This window comes from Morone saxatilis, unplaced genomic scaffold, assembly GCF_004916995.1.
Source record: "Morone saxatilis isolate NCDOM2014 unplaced genomic scaffold, NCSU_SB_2.0 Contig14, whole genome shotgun sequence".
NCBI lineage: Eukaryota > Metazoa > Chordata > Actinopteri > Moronidae > Morone > Morone saxatilis.
In genome coordinates this window covers 3,136,894-3,145,051 of record NW_023339696.1, presented here as the reverse complement: position 1 = coordinate 3,145,051, position 8,158 = coordinate 3,136,894, and the positions used below count along the sequence as shown (strand labels likewise).

The 8,158-nt window shown below is 37.0% G+C and overlaps 1 long non-coding RNA gene across 1 annotated transcript; it reads right to left on the bottom strand.

Annotated features, from left to right (window-relative positions):
* Positions 1-3,156: 3,156 nt before the first annotated feature.
* Positions 3,157-6,904, bottom strand: LOC118323671. The gene is made up of 3 exons (XR_004796503.1): positions 6,804-6,904; positions 5,933-6,002; positions 3,157-3,392 (listed from the first exon to the last, which is right to left on the bottom strand). It is a non-coding gene; the product is annotated as an uncharacterized LOC118323671 (long non-coding RNA).
* Between the last annotated feature and the right edge of the window lie 1,254 nt (positions 6,905-8,158).

Here is an 8,158-nt window from a genome sequence, read left to right as displayed (position 1 = left end):
ATAATTTCTCATCTCAGAAATGAAAGTTGTCATGCTGAGATATAAAAAAAAAAACTCTATTACAAGTAGAAGTCCTGCACTGAAAATGACACACAAATATGTGATATTATTATGTTATTACCAGTATTAAGTATTAACAGTAACAGTAGTGGTAATGCAGAACAATGGTCCTGTAAGTGTTGTACTCTTCTGTTATATTAATGGGATTATTACTGATGAATGTTTGTCTAAGTAGCCGTTTAATATTGTAGCTGGTTAAAATGAAGATCCTTTATTTTTGGCGGCAGATACAGATTATTGTCAATTGATTAATCTGCCAACTAGTCCCTTTATTCTATTACACTTCAGGAAGCAGTGAAACATGGCCATTACTATTTCCCAAGGTGAGCCCAAGGTGATGTCTCAAAATGTCTTGCTTTGCCCAACTTTAAAACCCAAATATATTCAACTCACTCAATATAACGTAAGACAATGAAAATGGCAAACGCTCACATTTAAGAAGCTTGAACCGTTGAATGTTTGACATTTTTGCTTGAAAAATAACTGCTGATTAATGTTTTGTACAACTGATCAATGAATCCACTGCTCACTGCAAATCCACACCTCTGAACTCTTTTATATACTGTGCTAGTTTAATCTATAACAGTGCATCATATTTGTCTTTATCTTAATCAGTAAATTAACAAATAAGTAGAGGTATAGAGTGAATACTCTAGTACAGTACAAAATCACTCTTGGAGGATGACAAATCAGGAAATGACTTTTTCTTACTCATGCACTTCCTAAACATGGCAATCAATGGCATCATAAGACCCTGTCAACTGCCTTCTTGTGTGTGTGTGTGTTTTGGGGGAGGGGTGGATAGGTCAAAGGCTGTTGAGAAACAGGGTGAATTGGGCGGGAATGCAGGAGGAGGAGACAAACTGCCTCTGGAAATGCAAATGGGTTAATGTTCATCTTTTGTCCTCCTCCTTAGATCACTGTGTTGCATGTAATATTATAGTAGCTACTTAGCAATGGCTCTGTATCTTTAGAGTGTTGTGTGATGAGGTAATACTGCTTTTCTATGACTACATGGCCTAAACTCGCTGCAAACCAACAGAACTGCTTCAACACAAAAACTGCACTCAAAAAGTAGTTTACACACACGATACTATTACTTTTATTTTCTTAGATTTGAATGCAGAGATCATGCACAGCTTTTTTTTGTGAAAGAGACAATAAACAGTGAAATAGGAGACACTTACCTGCCAAACAAGCCGGGGGAAACACACCTAGAAATATTTTAGCTATATATCCCATCCTGACTGCATCCTCCATAACGTAATTATATCACATGTTCATTTTGCACAGAGCCATCAGGGAAATGTAGCGTGAGCTTAAAAGCTTTTAAGTGGTGATATTTTATAATTTTCCTATTGTCATCAAATCCCCTGAAAAGACCAAAACCAACACAGAATGTATACTATATACAATCTGTTTGATTAAAAACTACAACGAGCACCTGTTTTAGGAAACCACTGACCTTTTTCTTTTTGTTTTGTTTTGTGAGGTTTTTAAAAATGTACGTGATTAAAGCTCTCAACACTTGTAACCTCTGAATAACCCTGGCTGTGGTTGTCAGCTTGGAGTTAAGAGCCACAACAAGAGGAAGTTAGAAAGTAGTGAGAGAGAGACAGCAGTGGGATGTAATTAAGTGCATTTACATAAGTGCTGTACTTGTTTACTCGAGTATATCAATTTTATGCTACTTTATACTTCTACTCCACTACATCTCAGAGACAAGTGTTGTGCTTTTTACTCCACTACATTGGTCTGACAGCTCTCCTGCTTCTTAAGCTGAATAAACAATTTAAAACCCTCTTGGATTAGCTGGGAAATGCACTGTCACCAAGCTGAAAACAAGGCTGTTTTTCTGAGCTCATGAAAAAAGGATTTTTAGAGATCCATGGTTCTCACAGAACAGCGACGTTACAAACGTATGAGGATCTTAAAGAATATGACTCATTGCTGTAGATTCAACTACCCAACAGTTTGTAAAGTAGTTAAACAAGCTCAACCACAAACAGCTACAGCAGTGCAATGCACAATCCACAGCTACCCAGTTGGTAATACTGCAGTTATATAAATATTGCAATATTTTCATCAGTTCATTTTTTCCAGTCACCATTGTGTCACCTCATTCAGCAATAGACAGTGACTTAAGAGACATTTATTTAAAGGAAAATCTTAAAGATTGGTGCTTGAAGTAAATTCTTCTGATGATACTTTGCCTATATACTTTTACTGAGTTTATGTTTTGAATGCAGGACTTAAACAGAATATTTACACAGTGTGGTACTAGTGCTTTTACTTATGTAAATGATCTGAGCACACCACTGGAGACAGACTAACATTGTTAGTCTTGGTCTTTTCATAAGTTTTGATGACATAAAAAGAGTAACAGCCATTTCCCATTCCCTCCAGGATTTCACAGGTTTGGGGGAATTGTTGCAGCCTAAAATGCCAGATTTCACAGCAAATTGCAATACATGTTGCAATGTTTTGAGGCCAGGGCCCACAGAACTCACGGGGATTGGTTAACTTTGGGTAAATTGTTGCGATCGTAACTTCCTGAAGGGACTGATATCCTTTCATTTTAAAAGGTCAATAGGCCACCTGTAGAATGAGCAGTTTTATCTACAGGTGCTGCACATCACCTTCTGTGGGGACTGCCATGTTGAATCGCCATGTTTCTACAGTAGGCCAGTGCTACATAAGGGTGTTGGTGTTTTTTGTGCGTATCACGGCCACCATAGTGTCTCATTCGCACTTGGAAGAGGAGGGTAAAGCGAGGGAGTATACCTTCAGATCACACTAAATCCTACATACTGGTCTTTTAAGGTCTCTGACATGATCACAGCAGCCTGTTGGAGAAATAGTTTTACTTGATGGTATCTAGTGTAAGGAGAAGGAATAGTAGAAGCAAAAATGTGTCATTATTTTCAATAGAAACCCTGTTTATGGTGATGAGGCTTTTTTACGTAAGAGGATCTTATGACCAGCTGATTCTCAATGAAGGATTTCCAAGTCAAAGTGTCGACTGAGGCCAGACTGAAAAGTCACTGCCTGCCAGGAGCTCTTTAAGGGGGAAATGTAAGGCATGATTGCATGATTAAAGTTTTTAATTCACAATGAAAAGAACCAAAATGCGCCTTGACTGTCATTTATAAATTGCACAATGGCTGTCTTGAGAGGCTCAAAGGGCCTTTACATCTGCAGAGTACCTTCATGCTTTAACTACATGACAAACTCAATTCAGATTTTCCCTCTCTGTGGCATTCCTCCTCAACACAGCGTTCCTCTTCCAGAGCCTGCAGGTAGACAACATCTCGTGTAACTTCAATGGCTTCCTGCAAGAAACAAACAAGACGGAGAGGAAGAGTCCTCATTAGACGGCCTGTGCTGTAATGATGAGGCTGCAGAGGCAGGAGAAAGTCACTTTGTTCAAAACCAAATAATGAGATCCAGGCATCGTTTTTTCCATAAGTGAAAAAGAGCATTTGACGATAGATTTCCATTTTCTATACATGATACAGACAACCAAACGTACTTTGTAGTACCCAGACTGCACAGATCTGCTTATATGCTGCCATCTTTGTTATTTAATATGAAGAGCTTACTTAAAAATGTGTGTAAACCCTATGTTTATAATCTACGGCTGTATTATTTGATGGTGTAACGTGAATCAAGCTGATTATTTACAGGTAATACTTTCATTTTTACATAGACATTATTTGCTTCCCATAGCAACCATTTCTTCCTCTTAATAAACTCCCTATTTTTTCTCCTCAGATCCCCTTCTCAATGTCAGATGTTAAAACTCATCCTGTCTGCAGCTCAAATGTGTCCATTGCATGTATTCAAATGCCTGCCATGCATATTTGCTGCAACAAGGACAGAAACAGGATGTCTGCTGCTGAACTAATGAGATCCGTCATCAGCGAGCAGACACACATTGTTAGTGCCTGCATGTCATTCCTGTCCATTTTACCTTTTCTCCCTATTATTTCTTCCCCCTGGCCTTCCTCCATAGTGTGACGTCAGTTTGACATGCATTGCTGTGTGACATGCTGGTCAACTAACTGTCTGAAGAAGAGTCCGAGCTGAAAATGTAATTGTAGAAATGAGTGCAACAGTATTTACTGCATTGATGATTTGTTGTGCGTGCAATAAGTGTTATTAGAAAAGCAGAGAAACAGTCGTTGCAGGTGACGTCCTTGAAGTGAAAGCTGGCCAGATGTGAACAGAAATCAGTGGAGAGTGAAAGTGTGTGAGCTTCGTTGCACATGTGCTCTCGCCACCTGCCAACACCCCGCGAAATCTACTTCTGATAAGTTCTCTTCTTCTTTACAGCTACAAATAGAGGGTTTAAATCAACCTCGTTCATAACAATGGCTTTAAAGAACAGATTAAGATTCTTCAGGAATGAACATTCATACATTTCAGTGACAATGGCCATCTGGTGAAGGAGACAATTTGATATGATTGAAAGATCCAGAAGGCTTGCTAAATAGTTCTTGAGGTAAGATTGTGTGTCTGTTTCTGAGGTCAAAAATTAACTCAATCTGAACTCAATTTCTACTTACATAGGTTTTTCTGCTATTTGTTCAACCATATGGCCATGATAAAGTAAGTAAGTGGACCTTTGAGTTACGATTTTTTTTTTCTTTGGTCAAAACTGCGCGTTTCCAGTGTTCTCCTTTGTTATGTGTTGGCTATGTATAAAAACTACAAAGCCCTTTGAGACTGTATAAATAAAACAGACTTAAAATGTACTACTCAATTATTATTGAAAGTATAACACTTAAAGGATAATCTGAGTCATAAGGAATATCAATTCATTATTAATTATTAACCTCAGCAATGATTTGAAACATTAAAGTGCATTGAATTAGAGATGTTTAAAAAAAACTTTATACTAACATTTAAATAAGCCCCAAGCTTTATGCTCAAAGTTGAACATTTTTAATAATACAAAAACAAATAAATAAATCTACTAAACGTATTTATATGATGATTAATCGAGCTCTGCACAAGGCCTCATTGCCTCTTCCTCAATTGGTTTTACTTAGAGTCAAATTAGAAAGTCAGCCATTCAATTTGTGAGAATCATTCAATTAACATACAGTATATGCAACCAAAACACAGTTGAACAACCGGGGTGATAAGAAACAGGCACAGCAGTCCCTGGAGAACACACAGAAAACAGGATCAATTTATTACACATCCAAAAGGTGGTAGAGAGGGAAACTATGAACGAAAGGGGAATGTGTGGGCCACAGGAGCAGCATCAACTCCCACAGTCTGACTTTTTCCATGCTCACCTTTTGGAAATGTCATAAGCTAATCAGCTGTATTCAAAGCCGTTTTTCCATAAATGTTATGGGTTTTGAATAATAAATATTTGTTTCTGATATTGTTTTTCCACAAAAAGGTTCAAGTGTCGGATTAAAAATGATTAAAATCCGCTCTTTTTCCCTAACAGAAAAATCCATAATCTATGAAAATGCTAATGTTGTTAATTTCAGAGGTTTAACTGCTGGATTCAAAATGTCTCCTCCTCCACTGAAAAGTCAATTCTCAAGTTTGTGCACTGGAGGTTTCAGGTTTTTCCACATTTGTGTTAGTAGTGTACAGAACCAGGATTGGCTTCAAACTAGTTGTGATGTCATAAAGTCCTGCCGGTACGTCCATGTAGAGATTTAAGACGAGCAGAGAGAAACTTCTTCAGCTGAATGTTAAAAACAAACTGCACATACAATATTCTGCACAGTGACGCTTAAACATCAAAGAGAAGAAACAATAAGCAAAACACATTTTTGACTGTAATATTCTACATGATATATATTTGAATGTGAAAAGGTTTATCATCAAGGAGAGGGGGACTGACCTTTTTCTGTGAGTTCTCTGCAGGGAGCCGAGCAGTGAGACCACATCCCTCAGAACCTGGACAGTCCTGGCTGAAGGGGAGAGGTGTTTATTCAGGTATCACTGCAATTTCTCCAAAATGAATAAGCATGATTTATTTATTTTTGCTCTGTTGCAATCATCCAGAGGTGACAAGTGTTGAATGGCTGTTAGTGAACCGTTAATGTTAAAGGAACAAACAAGAGTGATTTAACCCGGGTGTTCAGAGAGATAAGACAGTAAAATCATGAGCTGGAATAGTTTTTTGTCACACTACAGTTTCAAGGTCAAGAATGAACTTTAATGCTTTTAAAATTAGTATCCATGTTAATAAAATGAGGCCTTCACATTTCATAGACGTTGAAGTTTGCATTGACTGGAGTTAGGTTGTATTTAATGAACGTGAACTGACGCTGGTCTTCTACACTCTTTCGTCCAAATAGTCAAACTGATTTTGTTACTCCCAAAGATTTTGCTCCACAGGCCCAGGTCGATCATCACTGCAGCCTCAGAAACCAAACCAGACTGCTCTAAATCCACATCTCTGGCTCTGTTGCTACACATGCAGGATTTGATGCCTAAATGGTTCTAATTCACAACAATTGGGTTTAAAATTTAGAACTTCAGTTTACAAAAATAGCTGTAGAGAAATGTAAATAAAAGTTGTCGAAAATTTCTTGTAACAAATTGGTTAATGCAGACTAAAACAAAAAAAAAGGTTTTCAAATTCTGCTTGAAGAATTCAGGCTGAACTTCGAGGCTCAGGTGGGCCACGTTTCAAACCATTTTAATTCAGTGGAGGAGTTTGAACGTTAACAACACCTCACTTTCAATCAGAGTACAAAGTCAAATACCTGATTGCACGGAGGCTACACTTCCTGTGCTGACGGAAACAGGATGTGCTCACAGTGACGGAGAGAGAAGCAGCCTCACTTGACTCACAAAGTCATTAGGGAGAGCCTGCAGAAAAATCCTGTTTTCAGTTTGATGGATGTATCATCTCATTTATCATCTTCATTTATATGCTCATGAAATGTGTTAATAAAAGGCCACAGACCAGCACAGAGGAGAGAATTGTGTAGAAATGTATTTCCTGAAACCAGCGTCAAGGAAAGTACTCTGATCTGTTACTTAAGTAAAAGATATCAGCCTACAAATACACTCTGCATTAAAAATATTACTTCGGTAGAAGTCATTTCAGAATAATGCGTGTTATTAATGGATCATTATTACTATTCATAAGTAAATAGCATTTTACTTCATCGTATTTTATAAGATCATCGTATATTTTCTGTTTAAAATCTTAACTGCCAGCTGTATTAGTCAGATAAATGTAGTGGAGTAATAATTCTAATATTTTCTAATGAACTGTAGTAGAACAGAAGTAGTATTGGTGGCACTTTATTTGGATAGTCCGCCCACAGATTTACAGACTGTAACATTTGCTTTGCCTGTAGATGTTTAACAGACTTTCTATAGTATATGTATATGAGTATATGTGACAATTGATGAACAAACCCCAACCAATCCTTAACCACTGCTGTAATATCAGAAAATGGTTTTATTTGTGAAACAGTGGAATTGTTGAATCTCAACTAATAATCTCAAAGTACTTTATTTTTCTGTGTGATTTTTGTGTGATTTGTATATTTGTAGATTTTATGCACCAATGCACCAGGACACATTCCCCGTAGGTGTAAAAACTTACTTGGCAATAAACTTAATTCTGATTCTGATTCTGAAATAAACAATCTGTAGGCTATCCAAATGAAGTGGAACCAATGTACTAAGTGGCATAAAATAGAAATACTTCATCAAAGAAGCATTATCATATCTTAAAGTTTAAGTGTCTTAGGTACTGGAGTAAATGTACTTAGTTACAGGGGCGGATTTACCGGGTTGGGTCCAAAACAATGCCTGGCCACCCCAGCTTGGTGTCAAATTGAACCCATTAATTTAGATTAATTCTAAAAAATAACATGTAAAAAAAACTGTAATTAATTTAATGATTCGTTATGGACACAATTTAGATTCCAGTTCAATGAAAAAATATGTGTATTTAGAAAAATATCTAAAGGATTTCATTTCATTTCATTTGGAAATGAAACAGTTTATTGCCTTCTAATGCCACCTTTAAATATTCCTATTCAGTGCTTTGTGCCACAATAATGTGTTTGAGTTCATATATCTTNNNCAAATATTGATATAT